The sequence below is a fragment of the Pongo pygmaeus genome, chromosome 5 (genome assembly GCF_028885625.2).
Source record: "Pongo pygmaeus isolate AG05252 chromosome 5, NHGRI_mPonPyg2-v2.0_pri, whole genome shotgun sequence".
NCBI classification, from domain to species: domain Eukaryota; kingdom Metazoa; phylum Chordata; class Mammalia; order Primates; family Hominidae; genus Pongo; species Pongo pygmaeus.
Window position 1 is genome coordinate 73,268,392 of NC_072378.2, and position 19,542 is coordinate 73,287,933.

A 19,542-nucleotide genomic window follows, 5' to 3' on the forward strand; every position below is an offset into this window, starting at 1 on the left:
GTCTTTCTAAGTCCCAACATTACCATTGCCCCAGGAAATCAAATCTTATCAGTACCCCTCAAAGCTCAAGTCTGTCAGTGCAGAGCCATACAACTAATACCCCTACTTATAGGGTTAGGAATGGCTACTACTACAGGAACTGGAATAGCCAGTTTATCTACTTCATTATCCTACTGCCACACACTCTCAAAGGATTTTTCAGACAGTTTGCATGAAATAACAAAATCTATCCTTACTCTACAATCCCAAATAGACTCTTTGGTAGCAGTGACTCTCCAAAACCGCCAAGGCCTAGACCTCCTCACTGCTGAGAAAGGAGGACTCTGCACCTTCTTAGGGGAAGAGTGTTGTTTTTAAACTAACCAGTCAGGGATAGTAAGAGATGCTGCCTGGCATTTATAGGAAAAGGCTTCTGAAATCAGGCAATGCCTTTCAAATTCTTATACCAACCTCTGGAGTTGGGCAACATGGCTTCTCCCCTTTCTAGGTCCCATGTCAGCCATCTTCCTGTCACTCACCTTTGGTCCCTGTATTTTTAACCTCCTTGTTAAATTTGTTTCCTCTAGAATTGAGGCCATCAAGCTACAGATGATCTTACAAATGGAACCCCAAATGAGTTCAACTAACAACTTCTATGGAGGACCCCTGGAACAACCCACTGGGACTTTCGCTGGCCTAGAGAGCTCCCCTCTGGAGGACACTACAACTGCAGGGCCCCTTCATCACGCCATCCAGCAGCAAGTAGCTAGAGTGGTCATTGGCCAAATTCCCAACATAGTTGGGGTGTCCTGTTTAGAGGGGGGATTGAGAGGTGACAATGTGCAATGTGCTAGCAGCCCTCACTTGCTCTCAGTGCCTCCTCAGCCTCAGCATCCACTCTGGCCATGCTTGAGGAGCACTTCAGCCCATGACTGCACTGTGGGAGCCCCTCTCTGTGCTGGCTGAGGCTGGAGCTGGCTCCTTCTGCTTGCAGGGAGGTGTGGAGGGAGAAGTGTGGGTGGGAACTGGGACTGCATGCGGCACTCGAGGGCCAGTGTGAGTTCTGGGTGGGCATGGGCTCAGCGGGCCCCGCACTGGGAGCAGCTGGCCGGCACCACTGGCCCTGGGCAGTGAGGGGCTTAGCACCCAGGCTAGCAGCTGCGGAGGGTGCACCGGGTCCACCAGCACTGCCGGCCCGCCCACACCATGCTCAAATTCTCACCAGGCCTCAGCTGCTTCCCTGAGAGGCAGGGCTCGGGACCTGCAGACCGCCATGCCTGAGCCCTCCTGTACCCCATGGTGGGCTCCCATATGGCCCAAGCCTCCCCAATGGGCGCTGCCCCCTGCTCCATAGCGCCTGGTCCCATCCACTGCCCAAGGAGTGCTTGTGTGTGGCATGGGACTCGTGGGCATCTTTGCCTGTGGCTCTAGTGTGGGATCCACTAGGTGAAGCCAGCTGGGCTCCCGAGTCGGACGGGGACTTGGAGAACTTTTATGTCTAGCTAAAGGTTTGTAAATGCACCAATCAGCACTTTGTGTCTAGCTCAAGGTTTGTAAATGCACCAATCAGCACCCTGTGTCTAGCTCAAGGTTTGTAAATGCACCAATCAATGCTCTGTGTCTAGCTAATCTAATGGAGACTTGGAGAACTTTTGTGTCTAGCTAAAGGATTGTAAATGCACCAATCAGCACTCTGTGTCTAGCTCAAGGTTTGTAAATGCACCAATCAGCACCCTGTCAAAACAGACCAATCAGCTCTCTGTAAAATGGACCAATCAGCAGGATGTGGGTGGGGCCCGATAAGGGAATAAAAACAGGCTGCCGGAGCCAGCAGGGGCAACCCTCTTGGGTCCCCTTCCATGCTGTGGAAGCTTTGTTCTTTTGCTCTTCACACTAAATCTTGCTCCTGCTCACTCTTTGGGTCTGCGCCACCTTTATTAGCTGTGACACTCACTGCAAAGGTCTGCAGCTTCACTCCTGAAGCCAGTGAGACCATGGACCCACTGGGAGGGATGAACAGCTTTAGATGGGAGGAACGAACAACTCCAGATGTGCCACCTTTAAGAGCTGTAACACTCACTGTGAAGGTCTGCAGCTTCACTCCTGAGGTCAGCAAGACCACGAACCCACCAGAAGGAAGAAACTCTGGATGCATCTGAACATCTGAAGGCACAAACTCCAGATGCACCATCTTTAAGAACTGTAACATTCACTGTGAGGGTCCGTGGCTTCATTCTTGAAGTCAGCAAGACCAAGAACCCACCAATTCCGGACACACTACCAAACCACAATACAAACAATAGAAGAAAAAGAAAGGAACAAAGAATAGGCAAAACAACCAGAAAAAATGAAAAATATGACAGAAACAAAACTTCACATAGCAATATGTGAAATTGACTATAAATGGATTAAATTCTACACTTAAAAGATATGGACTGGTTGAATGGTTAAAAGTATATATGGTGCCTACAAGAAATGCACTTTATCTATAAAGACATGAATGGAAAAATGATATTTCACATAATCAGAAACCAAAAGTGAGCAGGAGTAGGTATACCTATATCAAATAAGACAGACTTCAGTCAAAATCAGTAAAATACAACAAAAAAAGATGAGGGGGTCTGTCCTGCAGACCCTGACCCAACAACAGATGAATAAAGTATGCTGACACACAGATACTCTGCTTTGACAGTTCGGCTGAGCATCCGGGCCACTTAATAGCAGCCGCAGCCTTGATCAGTCAGTGAGACTTGCATTCATTCAGTAAAGATTAATGGACAAAGATAGTGAGTAAACATTAGAGGGTAATTGACATTGTGGACCTCCTGAGCAGAAAGCAATTAAGCACCCACAGTAGATCAAAGGTTAGTCTTAAGACCACATGAGTAAACAAGCTAGTTAGGTAAACTACTCTACTTTCCTTTGTACCCACTTTAAGCTATTTACTGGAGGTAAGGATTAGGTTGCCTTCAGCCATAACCTTATCCTGAGACTTTTGCAAAAACCTTCAGGCCTTCCAAGAAGGTTTGTGGCTTATAATTTTCCCTACCATCCTGACTGAACCCCCACAAAAAGACAAAGAAGGACATTATATAATGATAAAGGGATCAATCCAGCAAGAAGATGCGATTCTAGGTATATATGCACCTAACACTGGAGCACCCAGATTCATGAAGCAATACTGCTAGATCTAAAGAGAGAGATAGACTGCAATATAATAGTGGGATACTTCAATGCCCAACTTTCAGGCTTAGACAAATCATCTAGACAGAAAGTCACCAAAGAAACTTTGGATTTAAGCTAGACTTTAGACCAAATGGGCCTAACAGTCATTTACAGACCATTCTATCAAAAAACTGAACAATACACGTTCTTCACATCAGCACATCAAACGTTCTCCAGGATAAATCATATGTTAGCCCACAAAACAAATCTCAACAGATTAAAGAAATCAAAATTGTATCCAGTATCTTCTCAAGCAATAATGGAATAGAACTAAAAATCAATACCAAGAGGAACCTTAGAAACTATATAAATACATGGAAATTAAACAACATTTTCCTGAATCACTATTTAATCAATAAAGTAATTAATATGGAAATAAAAACAATTCTTGAAACAAATAAGAGCAGAAACACAACTTATTTAGACCTATGGGACACAGCAAAAGCAATTCTAATAGGAAAATTTATAACAAAAAATGCCTATATAAAAAAGTAGAAGGATTTCAAATAAACAATCTAAGGATGCACCTCAAGGAACTAGAAAAGGCAGAACAAACCAAATCCAAAATTAGCAGAAGGAAAGACAACAAAGACCAGAGTAGAACTAAATGAAATAGAGAATAAAAATTACAAAGGATCAAAAACCAAAAAGTTGGTGCTTCAAAAAGATACACAAAATTGATAAACTCTAGCTAGATTAAGGAAAGAAGAGAGAAGAGCCAAATAAACAATATCAGAAATGAAAAAGGGAATATTATAACTTATACCACAGAAATACAAAAGTCATCATCACAGTGTATCATGAACAACTATAGGCTAAAAAATTAGACAACCTAGAATAAGTGAACAAATTCCTGGAAACATATAACCTGCCAAGATTGAATGAGAAAGAGGGAGAAAACATCCAACCACCAAGATTTAAAGTGAAAACCTCAATAATGAGTAGTGAGGTGAATCAGTAACAAAATATCTTCCAAGAGAGAAAAGCCCAGGACCAAATGAATTTACTGCTGAATTCTACTAAACACATAAAAGGCTAATACCAATCCTACTCAAACTATTCCCAAAGATTGAAGAGGAGGAGGTTCTCCCTAGCTCATTCTATGAGGCTAGCACAATCCTGGTATGACCAGACAAGTACACAGAAAAAAAAAATCCTTCATGAACATAAACAAAATACCCTCAACAAAATACCAGCAAATTGAATTCAACAGCATATCAAAAAGATAATACCCCATGATCAAGTGGGATTTATGCCAGGGATGTCAGGATAGTTTAACATACCCAAATCAATAAATGTGACACATTATATCAACAGAAGGAGAAAAATCATATGATCATCTCAATGACACAGAAAAAGCACTAGATAAAATTCAATATCACTTTATGATAAAAATGCTCAACAAACTGGGCATAGAAGGAACATAATTTAAAATAATAAAAGTCATAAAGACAAACACACAGCTAACATCATACTGAATGGAGAGTGAAGATAGACTGTTGAAGGTATGCAACTATGAGCCATGAAACCTCAAAGATTGCCACTAAACCATCAGAAGTAGGGAAGGGGCAAGGAAGTTTTCCCTTACAGGTTTTAGAGGAAGCATAGCTCTAATGACACCTTGATTTTGGACTTCTAGTTTTCAGAATAGTAAGACAACACATTTCTGTTTATTATATTAGGAAACTAATATACCTGCTAGTACTTTCACTGAATTAAAAAACCTGACCCACTTGCACCTGGCTGTAGGTAGTCTGAAGGTATTATGTGCAGTATGTCAGTCATGCCACAGAGCTTGGCTAGCTGCTAACTGCAAAATGAATGGTGGCAGAGATATCTTTGGGAAATGTTTCCTGCCCCCTGCCACTGTTGCCCTGCCCTTTCCAAGCCAATCCTTCTACTTTCAGGTGAGTGTGACTTTGGTTAATACTTTATGAAGGGATCCACTTAATACCCTTTAGCTTGATTAGCATTGACTTTGGGTCACAAAATGCTAGGTCTTTTTTCATTTATTTACACATTCTGTAGAACCCCCTACCCTTTTAAATTTTTTAGTAACTCTGCTTTCTTGAGGAAATTTCCTTTCTTGAGAGTATTTTTTTGAGCAGTAATTCTTGAGAGTAATTTTCAAACATCAACATTTTTGCTAATACAAAACATTGAACAATGTTTCTCAAAGTGTGTTTTATGGACTCTCAAAAGATACTATTTAATAAAAGTTTTCTGAGGCCAGATACATTTAGAAAACAGTGAAATAAACAAAACTAAGCATGTTTCTTCCTCCATTCCTTCCTTATAAGATTTCTCATGGCCTTCAATATGTTCACTTGTATTGAGAATTTCTTTTTTTCTTCTGTTTTTGAGACAAAGTCTCACTCTTGTCACCCAGGCTGGAGTGCAATGGCACGATCTCAGCTCACTGCAACCTCTGCCTCCTGGGGTCAAGTGATTCTCCTGCCTCAGCCTCCTGAGTAATTGGGATTACAGGCACCTGCCACCACACCCAGCTAATTTTTGTATTTTTAGTAGAGACGGGGTTACACCATGTTGGCCAGGCTGATCTCAAACTCCTGACCTCAGGCAATCCACTCACCTTGGCCTCCCAAAGTGCTGGGATTGCAGGCGTGAGCCAAAGCACCTGGCCTGTACTGGGAATTTCTTCCTCCTCCTCCTCCACCTCCTCCTCCTCTTCTTCTTCTTCTTTTTGTTTTTTACAGTTTCAAGTCTTATGTTTAAGTCCTTAATGCGTTTTGAGTTGATTTTCATTTATGATGTGAGATGACAGTCTAATTTCTTTTTTCTGCATATGGATATCCAGTTTTCCCAAGACCAAGAAGAGATTGTCCTTTCCCCATTGCAAGAGGCCATTGTTTTTGGCCTCTTTATTGAAAATCAATTGATTTTAAATATGTGGATTTATTTCTGGACACTCTATTCTGTTACATTGTCTCTTTTTATGGCAGTACCATGCTGTCTTGATTACTATAGCTTTGTTGTATAATTTGAAGGCAGGTAATATTATGCCATCAGCTTTGTTCTTTTTTTTTTTATATATTATACTTTCAGTTCTGGGGTACATGGGCAGAACATGCAGTTTTGTTACATAGATATACACCTGCCATGGTGCTTTGCTGCATCCATCAACCTGTCACCTACATTAGGTGTTTCTCCTCCCCTTGACCCCCACCCCCTGACAGGCTCTGATATGTGATGTTCCCCTCCCTATGTCCATGCATTCTCATTGTTCAACTTCCGCTTATGAGTGGGAACATGTGGTGTTTAGTTTTCTATTCTTCTGTTAGTTTACTGAGAATGATGGTTTCCAGCTTCATCCATGTCCCTGCAAAGGACATGAGCTTATCCCTTTTTATGGCTGCATAGTATTCCATGGTGTATATGTGCCACATTTTCTTTATCCAGTCTATCATTGTGGGACATTTGGGTTGGTTCCAAGCCTTTGCTATTATGAATAGTGCTGTAATAAACATACATGTGCATGTGTCTTTATAGTAGAATGATTTATAATCCTTTGGATATATACCCAGTAATGGGATTGCTGGGTCAAATGATATTTCTGGCTCTAGATCCTAGAGGAATCACCACACTGTCTTCCACAATGGTGGAACTAATTTACATTCCCACCAACAGTGTAAACCTGTTCCTATTTCTCCACATCCTCTCCAGCATCTGTTGTTTCCTGACTTTTTAATGATCACCATTCTAACTGGTGTGAGATAGTATCTCATTGTGGTCTTGATTTGCATTTCTGTAATGACCAGTGATGATGAGCATTTTTTCATGTTTGTTGGTTGCAGAAATGTCTTCTTTTGAGAAATATCTGTTCATATCCTCTGCCCACTTTTTGATGAGGATTTTGTGTTTTTCTTGTAAATTTATTTAAGTTCTTTGTAGATTCTGGATATTAGCCCTTTGTCAGATGGATAGATTGCATAAATTTTCTCCCATTCTCTAGGTTGCCTATTTACTCTGGTGATAATTTCTTTGGCTGTGCAGAAGCTCTTTAGCTTAATTAGATCCCATTTGTCAATTCTGGCTTTTGTTGCCATTGCTTTTAGTGTTTTAGACATGAAGTCTTTGCCCACTCCTATGTCCTGAATGGTATTGCCTAGGTTTTCTTCTAGGATATTTATGGTTTTAGGTCTTACATTGTATTGGGAATTTCTAACGAATAAAATGACAATGTGAATAGATTTGCATGGTCTCCTAAAGTTTTTTGCATATGTACAATTTTTGTTTTGGAGAAAACTTCCGAAGGACCACTGTTTCCTAAAATATACTTTGAGAAATGCTAGCAAAATAAGATTTTTAGAGCTGGAATACAATTTGGAGATGACTTATTCTAATCTTAAGATTTTGTTATCTAAAGTCACAAAAATAGTTAATGGCAGAGATGAATCTTAAAGCTCAGGCATTCTGAAGCCCAATATAGCTGCTGTCAACCATTTTGTATAACTTACATTTAAAAATAAATATCTAAAATTATATAAGTTTATTATATCAAAACAAAGGCATTAAGCCTGGGCTTTTAAAGTTTTAATTAAACATATAACTGATGATCTATCTTTCTGTTATCTGGATAATACTCTCTAGAATTGTTACATTTCCTTCTTGATCCATAGTAATCCTTTTGATTACTATGCATGCTTTTCATGAGAAGAAAGTGTTATCATTAGATTTTGGCAATGTCCGTCAATGCTGAAAGCAATTCAGAAACAGATGGAGACCAGGAGGTGTATAGATGGCAGGAGTGTGGGGGAGTGGGAGACAGCAAAGGAGCCATTCAAGTGAAAAATGTTGGAACGGCTGAATCAAAGCTGAGCTTTATTAAAGTTTCCAGTTTCTGTTATGAAATTTGGAAATGTTACTATTCTGTAATTCCTCTAGGGGTTTCTACTTGCCTTTTTTCAGACTGGAGAGGAAATGGCAAACAGCCTTGTTCTATCATCAGTCCCAGGGAGCTCTTGCATCTCCAGCCCTCATGCTCTGTGTGTATGCCAGCAAGTTGATAATTCCAAGAAGCTGATCTCATCTCAGGCACTTGGGAAAGGTATGAGTTCTAGGACTGGGAAAATCTTTGTCAGTTCATTCTATTGGGCAACATTGAAGATAACTGTGGCAGTCTTCTCAAATTAATTTCCAGGTGTTTTATCTTCCTTACCTGATGTGGAACCCCCCCCAATGAAACAATTAAATGAACCTTTGGAGATGTCTGGGATCTAGTCCAGTGTCTAATAATCATCAGTCTGTGGACATTTCATAAGACCATGGATGAGATTTGAAGGGTCTGAGAACCCCTGAAATAGTACACAAAATTTGTGACCAAGTTCCTTCTTCTGAGAAAGGAGTTTATAATTTCATTATATTCTCAAATGGGTTGATATCCCTAAACCATTAAAACCCACTGATCTAGTCTCTCCATCCTAGATTACACATTTGAGGAATTGAGTCTCAGAGAGGCTTAAAGAATGAAATTATTTAAGAATAAAACTGTACAGTTTTCAGAGGAGATTAGGCCTATAGTACTTTTCTAATTCTATTTAAATTAATTATCAAGCATTAAATAAGTAACTTTTTAAGAAATAATAATTTTCTATATTTGGACATTCAAATTTTGAAGAGATTCTGGGTTCCCTGTGGGATTAGCTATCCCAAGATGAGGTTCTTTTTTCTTCTTCATTTTTTTGAGACAGACTCTTGCTCTGTTGTTGACCAGGCTGGAGTGCAGTGGCATGTTCTCAACTCACTGCAACCTCTGCCTCCTGGTTTCAAGTGATTCTCATGCCTCAGCCTCCCAAGTAACTGAGACTACATGTGTGTGCCAGCATGCCCAGCAAATTTTTGTATTTTTAAAAATAGAGACAGGGTTTGACCATGTTGGCCAGTCTGGTCTTGAACTCCTGACCTCAAGTGATCACCTGCTTTGGCCTCCCAAAGTTCTGGGATTACAGGCATGAGCCACTGTGCCTGACCCAATATGAGGTTCTTAATAGTTATTTGTGAGACATTCGTAAGTGAGAGGATAAAGTCACTCCCTCTGCTATGATATTGCTCATATGTTTTCATTCACTCTTCTACTAAGCATCTCTTTTTTCTTTTTTTTTTTGAGACAGAGTCTCACTCTGTTGCCAGGCTGGAGTGCAGTGGTGCGATCTCAGCTCACTGCAAACTCCACCTCCCTGGTTCAAGGGATTCTCCTGCCTCAGCCTCCAGAGTAGCTGGGATTACAGGTGCCTGCCCCCACACCCAGCTAATTTTTGTATTTTTTTTTTTTTTAGTAGAGATGGGGTTTCACTATGTTGGCCAGGATGGGCTCGATCTCTTGACCTTGTGATCTGCCTGCCTCAGCCTCCCAAAGTGCTGGGATTACAGGTGTGAGCCACCATGCCTGGCCACATCTCTTTTTTCCTAGTTACTTACATATACCCATAATGAGGAACAAAACTTGCAAGGAAGTCTCATTTTGTATGTAGGTTCAGTATCAGTTAGAGTCCAGCTAGGAAACAGTATAATCACTGTAAGCTCTTCATCAAAGAGTATTTAATAAAGGCAATTGTTCAAACAGACTGTAAAAATGCTCAGCAGCCAAACAGGGTATAATAAGGCAATCCAGAGAATGGCAACAGCAACACACTACTCTCTCCACCACATAAGAAAAACAATGGAAAAACTAATGTTTTCAGACTCTAAAATTTTAGAATACCTGGAAAAATTTAGGAGCATGTTAGAGGCTGCAGCTGAGAGCTAGTGCTACAGAAGAAATATAGCCATTGCCAGTGGCACCACCAAAGGCAAAGAGAGAGAGGGAAAAATACTCTGGCTTCAATACTCTTCCACTCCTATCTTCTGCCAGTGCCTGTCATTGCCAAATCTTCCAGAAAGGCAGAAGATAAGACAGCCTGAGAATTGTAGTTCTCGGAAATACAGGACATAATAGGAAATGGGAATATGATTAACCTGAGAGCCAAAAACCAGTCATATGACATAGATTCTAAACCTAATATAAAAATCAAGGGCCTCCACTACCATTGCCACTGCTGCAAATGTCCACACAAAGACTGGCAACCCTGTGCCTACTAGTGCCCCACCTCAGCCACAAAGCATGCACCATACTGCACTGCTGGTGCTGCTGCTGCTGCTGGCAAGTGTGAATGAGTATGGATCCTGCCGCCACTGCCTGATGAAGTGCTTTGGCTGGCACCACTAGCAGTCTGGGAACACATTGGCCCCTCTGGTACAGCAGGTTCCTAACCTTGAAGACCCAGAGAACAAAGCTGGGGGCCTGTTACCAGTCCCCCCTAGAGTTAGAGAATGCGATTCAGGAGTCCTGAGCTGGGCTTTGGCCCCCTAAAATCTTCCAGAAATGAAGCCAGTTGACTGAACCCACCTTATACCACAATCAAACCTTCAAGGACATTAAAAGGACAAAGGAAAACAATCCACCTAAAAGACAGTAATTTCAAAGATTGAAGGAACATCAGATCACATAGATGAGAAAGAATTCTGGCAACTCAAAAAGCCAGAGTCTTCTTATCTGAAATGACTGCACTAGGAGATAGTTGAATCCCAATGGAAGGATTCTAAGGAATACAATAAAATGATACAGGAGATGAAAGGTAAAATGGCCTTTATAAGAAACAACCAAACTTATCTGATAGAGCTGATAAATTCACTACAAGTATTAATATTTCAGAATACAATTGCAATTATTAACAGCAGAATTGACCAAGTTGAGAAAAGAACCCCAGAGCTTGAAGACTGGATCTCTGAAATAATTCAGACAAAAATAAAGGAAAAATAATAAAAGAGGGATAAACATAACCTCTGAGAAATATAGGATTATGTAAAGTGACCAAATCTATGACACATTGGCATCCCTGAAAGAGAGGGAGAGAAAGCCAGCACCTTGGAAAACATATTTTAGGATATCATCCATGAAAATTTCCCCAACCTTTTTAGTAAGCCCAATATTCAAATTCAGGAACTGCAGAGAACCCCTGTGAAATAGCACACAAGAAGACCAATCACAAAACACATAGCTATCAAATTTCCTGAGATCAAAATGAAAGAAAAGATATTAAGAGCAGCCAGAGAGAAGGCTTTGGTCACCTACAAAGAGAACTCCATTAGGCTAACAGTAGACCTTCCAGCAAAACCCCTACAAGATAGAAGAGACTGGGGGCTCATATCCAGCATTCTTAAAGAAAAGGAATTCCAACCAGGAATTTCACATAGAACCAAACTAAACTTTATAAGTGAAGGAGAAATAAGATCCTTTTTCAGACAAGCGAATGCTAAGAGAATTTGTTACCACCAGACCTGCCTTATAAGAGGTCCTGAAGGAGGTGCTAAATATTGAAAAGAAAAACCATTACTGGCCACTAAAAAAACACACTTAAATACATAGACCAGTGACACCACAAAGCAACCACACAAACAGGTCTGCATAATAACCAGATAACAACAAGATGACAGAATCAAATCTACACATACCAATACTAACCTTAAATGTAAAGTAGCTAAATGCCTCAATTAAAAGTTATAGGGTGGCAAATTGAAAAAAGAAGGGAGACCCAATGGTATGCTGTGTCCAAGAGCCCCATCTCACATGCAATGACACCAAAGGACTCAAAGTAAAGGGATGAAGGAAAATCTACCAAGCAAATGAAAAACAGAAAAAAGTAGAGGTTGCTATTCTAATTTCAGACAAAACAGACTTTAAACCAACAATGATCAAAAAAGAAAAAGAAGGACATTAGATGGTGGTAAAGAGTTGAATTCAACAAGAAGACCTAACTATCCTAAATATATACACACCCAACATGGGGTGTCTCAGCTCAGCCAGTGGTGTTTCCCTTGGACAGAGGATACAATGTCAAACCAGCTCTAGGATGTTCAGCTGCTCAGCTCAGCCAGGGCACCAATTCTGCAGGGTGCCATTTGTCAGTATGGCTCAGGCCTGGGTGTCATGACTACTCTGGGTGGCCCAGGCACTTTATCCCTGGGATGCAGGTTGGAGCTTTGGCTTAGGTACTATGGTGCATGACTGCTCTGGGTGACCAGGCACTATTTCTTGAGAGGCAGAGCATTGCTTCAATTTAGGCACCTGAAAGGCATGATTGCTCTGAGTTTCCAAATCAGAGTGTTTGCTCAGGATGCAGGGTGAGGCTTCAGCTCTGGCCCAAGGGGATGGGGGGAGAAGTAGGTGGCAATCTGTGCTTGGCTGCATGGGAAAGAGTGTAACAGATGCTGACAGCTCAGCTTGGGGATGTCAGGCCATTTGACTGGGGTGGTTTGGTGGTGGCTTAGCCTTAGGATGAAGGAGAGCCGTGGCTACTTGTCTCCAGAGCAAGACACAGTCCAGCTGTAGTTCCACTTCCAAGATGCTTAGTGCAATAGCCATGTGGGCCACAGAGGGTGGGGCACAGTGTTGGCATCTTTTCTGGAGGGAACATGGCTATGTGGGCTCTAGCCAGCTCACTCAGCTGGGCTTAGTGCTGATGGCTGTAAAGATTGCAAGAGACTCCAGTGGTGAGGTCTGTAGGTGTCCAAGGTGTTGTCTGGGGTTGCTGTTATCCACTTGCTTATCACCTTACCTTGGAAAGAAATTCTTACAGGTTTCTAGCTTATCTCAGTTGGGTGATGGGATGGTGGTGTCCTGACATTTCCTCTGATTCTCTATGTAGCCATCCTGAGTTTCCGTGCTCACCAAGACTTCTGTTACTTCTCTGATGCACTGTGATGCTCTCCTTCAGTTATTTTGTGAGGGGATGAGTGCTAGGGGCTTCTAGTCTGCCATCTTGCTGACGTCACTAGTTAGTTGTGGTGACTGAACAAACCAAATAGGTGGGATACAAAGTGAATAATGCTGGTCTCAAGTAACTTCTAACCCTCTGGTTATTTTTGGCTTCTCCAGCAGAAATCAGAATGTCATCCCTAGGTGGATCACCACTTTCAGCAATCTATTTTAGCCTTTTAAGTCCTTTAGGAACAGTGTAGTATAGTCAAAAGTGAATGGGTTTTGGAGTTAGAAGAACTGGGTTCAAATTTCTGCTTTATAATTGTCTAACTGTTTGACTTTGGACTAGGCATATAATCTGCTAGAGTCTTTCTTTTGTTATGTGAAATGAGGAAAATAGTACCTACTATGTAGAGTTGTGAGGATTCAAAATAATTACTATAAAACATCTGATCTGAAAGCAGGGCTTAGTAAATTGTGGCTATTATGGATTTATATTTATATTATAGTTATATATAACTCTATATTTATATAAATCTATATATATAGATTTATATATTATATTATAGTTACCCCACATGGGCTTTATTAGACTTTGGTTCCTGAAGAAAGATTCATTACTTTTGAAAGGAGAGTTCCAGCCAAAATCTAACTCAAAAAATCCATTTCCTCTTGAGGGTTTCTTTTCACTATTGCAACTTTCTATAAAAGTTCTTTTAATTTTTGTTGTTGCGGTTTTCTATGAATTTGGGAGTACTTTGTTGCACATTTTGAAGCAGTGCTGCAGAGCTAAATGGTTGCATTTTTACTTAATGGACCTCCAGAAGGCTAGTACCAGTTGTGTATCTTCTTCTATTTTTTTTTTGAAAATTGTAGGGTTTTATTGTTTATAAAATTCCATTTTTTTTTTTTAAATTGAGATTTGGGGGTAAATGTGCAGGTTTGTTACAAAAGTATATTGTGTGATGCTGATGTATAGGCTTCTAATGATTCCTTTCCCAAGTAGTGAATATAGTACCCAACAGGTAGTTTTTCAACTCTTGCCTGCCCCTCTCTTTTCCTCCTTTTGGGATCCTCAGTGTTTATTGCTCCTATCTTTGTGTTTGTGTGTAGTCAATGTTTGGCTCCCACTTATAAGTGAAAACATGTGGTTTTGATTTTCTGTTTTTGTGTCAATTCGTGTAGAATAATGGCCTGTAGCGGCATCCATATTGCTGCAAAGGACATGATTTCATTCTTTTTAATGGCTGTGTAGTATTCCATGGTGTATATATACCACATTTTCTTTATTCCATCCACCATTGATGGACACCTGGGTTGATTCCATGTCTTTGCTGTTGTGACTAGTGCTGTGATGAACATACAAGTGCAGGGGTCTTTTTGGTAGAACAATTTATTTTCCTTTGGCTATATACCCGGTAATGGGATTGCTGGGTCAAATGGTAATTCTATTTTTAGTTCTTTGCAAAACCTTTAAAGTGCTTTCCACAGGGGCTAAACTAATTTGCATCCCCACCAATAGTGTATAAGCGTTCCCTTTTTTCCACAACCTTGCCAATTTCTAATTTTGGACTTTTTAATAATAGTCATTCTGACTGGTGTGAGATGGTATCTCATTGTAGTTTTGATTTGCATAGCTCTGATGATTAGTGACATTAAGCATTTTTTCATGTTTATTGGCCATGTGTGTGTCTTCTTTCAAGTGTCTGTTCATGTCCTCTACCTACTTTTTAGTAGGGTTGTTTTTCCTTGTTGAATTGTGTAAATTTCTTATAGATTCTGGATATTAGTCCTTTGTTGGATGCAGAGTTTACAAATATTTTCTCCCATTCTGTAGGTTGTCTGTTTACTCTTTTGACAGGTATTTTTTTTCTGTGAAGACTCTAGTTGTTTACCTTTTAAAAAGTTGTGAATATGTAATTCAAAGCAAAATGAAATGTTTCTTAATTACTTGGGACATTCTAAATATGAAATTTGGAAATAATGCCACCTAAACTACATGTTCTAGGATTATTTAGATTGTTCTGCTCATTTTCTTTGAGGACATATTTAATCAGCTTTTAAAGATGTTCTTCATTATTATTTTTTATTTTTATGAGACAGAGTCTCACTCTGTTGTCCAGGCTGGAGGGCAATGGCATGATCTCGGCTCACTGCAACCTCTGCCTCCTGGGTTCAAGCGATTCTGCTGCCTCAGCCTCCTGAGTAGCTGGGACTACAGATGCATGACACCACACTGGCTAATTTTTGTATTTTTAGTAGAGATCTATTGTATGCATAGGTACCCCAAATTTCTTAATATGCTTCTAAACTTTTTAATATGGCATTATCAGACTTTCTGAAGTTATAGGCTTACAAAATTCCAAATAACAAGTGGTAGGTAGAATATTGACTTTGTTAATATCTGCAGTTCTCAGGAGCAAGAACAAGACTATTGATTTGAGGCTGAGAGTGTAATCTGGAGAAAGAGGAGAGAAAAGTAAAAAATCTAGGAAATACACCTGTTTACAAACTGTAATCTCTTTCTTCCTGCACTTTCTTTTTTTTAACCACTTCTTTAATTTCTAATTCTCCATTTTCAGCCATGGATTTGTTACTGTTCCTGTGGGACATCAACTTTATTCTAGCCAAAATTACAAAACACATTCTCATGGTATTTCTAAGGTAACCTGTAAATAAATTTGTATAGCTTTTCAGTGAACTTGCATTTGTCAGGCATGGAACATAAGGGGCAGAGGGAGAGAGTGAGATAGGGAAGGAGGAAAATAAGGGAGAAAGGGAAGGACCAGGTGATTTCTTACAGTGCCCTGGAAATAAAGGGATGGTAGAATAGCACCTTTAGGTCAGAACCTTAGCTTTATCTTTGTTTCTGAGCCTCTAGTTTCAGCCTCTCTCTAATCCTTTCCAAAATGCTCTTTCCTACATGTAAGCAGACGCAGAATTCCCCATTGTTTACAGAAAAGCTTAGGAGCACAGCATCTAAAGCTCTTTAAAAATGCATTTCAGCCTTTCTTTCTCCTATTACATTCTTCAATTTGCTTTCTGTGCCAACCCTATTAGACTTATAGATGTTTCCTGAAAAGTGTATATATTTTTTGTATTAGTATTTCAGTTGAAAGCAATACAATCTTGAACTAAAAATGGCTTAAATAATAAGGACATATATTATTTGGATAACAAAAAGCCCAGTGACAGATGGTGTTGATAATTCAGCTGCACAAGGACACAGCATTTTAATGTTTAATTTGCATTCCATACATGTCAGCTGTGGCCTTATGTTCATCCCCAGCCAGGCTTCACACAATCACATCCAAAAAAAAGGAAGAGGTTTCTTCTTGGGTTTTCTTTTCTTTTAAGTCAGAGAAGAAAGCCTTTTCCAAGAAGGCCCCCAGCTAACTTCTCCATAGGTCTCATTTGCTAAAAGTATGTCCATCCTTAAACGTGTCTTGACAAAAAATCACAATTTTGTTAATCCCATGTACCTGAGCAGGATCTCACCTCCCTGGAGGGTATTGCTGCCTAACTTTTGAAAAAGCAGGTGTCTAAAAGCCAGGATGAAATGGGGTTGCCATTTCTTTAATGTACTCTGTGTCTTTTCGGAAGTTGTCCTAACAGTCTTGAATTCCCTTTCTTCTCTTCTCTACCTGGCTTTGCTGTTTGTAAAGATCTATCTTAAAATCACTTCTACACAACATTTCCCCTAAATCACTTTGCCATGTAGCATTGCTTTATTCAAAACCACATTTTTTAGAAATGACAGAAGAAATTTACAAACCACAATGATAGTGTGAGACTTGAACATGGATTTCTAAGAATCTAACCTATTAAATAAAAAACAAAAAGTAGATGTGTAGGGAATTTGAATAATAAAATTAACAATTTTTCTCTCTCTTTGTGCCTACCATATAAAAATATTTATTCTATTAAAATTATGATGTAACATTTATAAAGTATTCACGTTTGTTAGTCACACAAAAATTTCAGTGATTTTCATAAAGTAAAAATAATACATACTACATTTTCTGAACACATGAAAGGAAAAAAATAAAAACTAATGAAAAATTAAAAATGTAACCTATACATTTGAAAATTCAAAAATATTTTTTTCAGTAGCCTTTTGCATTAAAGAGTCAAATAAAAATTAAAATAATTGTCTATTAGAAATGAATAAAAACCACTTATATCATAAAAATTCTATAAGATAATGCCTAAATAGTACTAAATAGTCTTAAAGGCATGTATTAGGAAATGAGTATCTTTATAATTTTGGATTTTATGAAAACTAGATAATTGGAAGGCATAGAGAAAAATATTAAAATATTTAATTGGCCAGGCGCAGTGGCTCATGGTAATCCCAGCACTTTGGGAGGCCAAGGCGGGCGGATCACAAGGTCAAGAGATCGAGACCATTCTGGCCAACATGGTGAAACCCTGTCTCTACTAAAAGTACAAAAATTAGCTGGGCATGGTGGTGCTCGCCTGTAGTCCCAGCTACTCGGGAGGCTGAGGCAGGAGAATTGCTTGAACCTGGCAGGCAGAAGTTGCAGTGAGCCGAGATTGTGCCATTGCACTCCAGCCTGGCGACAGAGCGAGACTCTGTCTTGGAAAAAGAAAAATCCTTAACAGCTGAGAATGGCTAGAGTTTGGGTGCTGCACACCGGCAAGCACCTCCTTTGACCCCAGGCACTTCACTCCTCATTTCTCTCTCAACAGTCAGCCAGCAAGGATCCTGGAGTCACAGGTGTGAGATGCAAAAAAAAAAAAAAAAAAAAAAAAAAAAGATTTAATTACATAAAATGTTTAAAACTTTGATATGGCAAATAACACTATAGTTACTATTAAGAAATAAGTTCACATATTTGCAACATGTAAATAAAGGCTTACTATGCAAAAAATATAAAGATAACATACATATCAATAAAGGAAGAGGCCGTCAATGTAATAGAAGAATGGGTGAAAGATACAAATGCAATTCAGATGAAATACAAATGGCCAAAAATCTTAAAAATATGTAAATTTTAGGGCGGGCATGGTGGCTCACGCCTGTAATCTCAGCACTTTGGGAGGCTGAGGTGGGTGGATCACAAGGTCAAGAGATCGAGACCATCCTGGCCAACATGGTGAAACCCATCTCTACTAAATATACAAGAAATTAGCGGGACGTGATGGCGGGTGCCTGTAGTCCCAGCTACTCGGGAGGCTGAGGCAGGAGAATGGCGTGAACCCAGGAGGCGGAGCTTGCAGTGAGCCGAGATCACGCCACTGCACTCCAGCCTGGGCAACAGAGCGAGACTCCATCTAAAAAAAAAAAAAAAAAATGTAAATTTTAAAAATGAGGTAATACTTTTTGACTATAAAGTTAGTAAACATTTTAAAGATTGGTAATGCTGGTATGGGTGAACATATGAAGAAGCATATACTGTCATAAACTGTTGCAGGAAGAGTAAATTAATACAGCAACTTTAGTGGGCAAATTGGCAATACCAATTTATGTTAAAAACATACATGCCCTTGAAATCAGTAATTTCAGTTCTAGAAACTTATTCTACAGTATTTGTACAAGGATGGTCATTTTAGCAATATTTATAAATGAGACAAACAATAAAATTGCTATTGGGATGCCACTGCTCCCAGGCCCTTTCAACGAATAGAACTAGAGAAAACAAGAATTAATATGTTCTTAAATTGGTAAATTATTAAGTAAATATGATATATTCATATTATAAAATGCCCTTTTAGAATGTGTAGATCTATGCATAATGATAAAAATGTCTATTTTTTTATTATATTTTTAAGTTTTAGGGTACATGTGCACAACGTGCAGGTTTGTTACATATGTATACATGTGCCATGTTGGTGTGCTGCACCCATTAACTCGTCATTTAACATTAGGTGTACCTCCTAATGCTATCCCTCCCCCCTCCCCCCACCCCACAACAGGCCCCGGTGTGTGATGTTCCCCTTCCTGTGTCCATGTGTTCTCATTGTTCAGTTCCCACCTGTGAGTGAGAACATGCGGTGTTTGGTTTTTTGTCCTTGTGATAGTTTGCTGAGAATGATGGTTTCCAGCTTCATCCATGTCCCTACAAAGGACATGAACTCATCATTTTTTATGGCTGCATAGTATTCCATGTATTTTGTTGAGAGAAAGGAAGTTGCAGAATGATGCTGAAATATGATCATCTTTAGGCTAAAAAATTTGTATTGATACCAAGTTTCCATATTTCTAAGATGGGCATTTCCTTCTTCTTAATATATCTGTAATTGGAAGGCAGTGTGGAAAAACTTGACCGCCAGGCCTAGGAAAGTTGTCAGTGTCATTGTACATGCAAAAACCATGCTACCCACAGATATCATCAGTTCATATAATCACCACTTCAGTATAATTATGTCATTATTATCTTCACAAGTGATTGAGTTTTAAATGTGGATCACTAATTGTAACACAAAGCATATTCAAAAAGATGACATGATCATGTATTAATAGCAGTAAAACAAAAGTTTGTTTCTGTCACAGAATGCATGCCATTCTATAAATGATGCAATGAGAAGTAAAGTCTTAGAGTATATCATACAATTTT

At 39.5% G+C, this 19,542-nt stretch overlaps 1 protein-coding gene across 2 annotated transcripts in view; it reads left to right on the top strand.

The window, feature by feature from the left end:
• The window catches only part of CD109 (CD109 molecule), a 395,831-nt gene that overhangs the window by 211,193 nt on the left and 165,096 nt on the right, over positions 1 to 19,542 (top strand). The gene's annotated exons all lie outside the window — the stretch shown is intronic.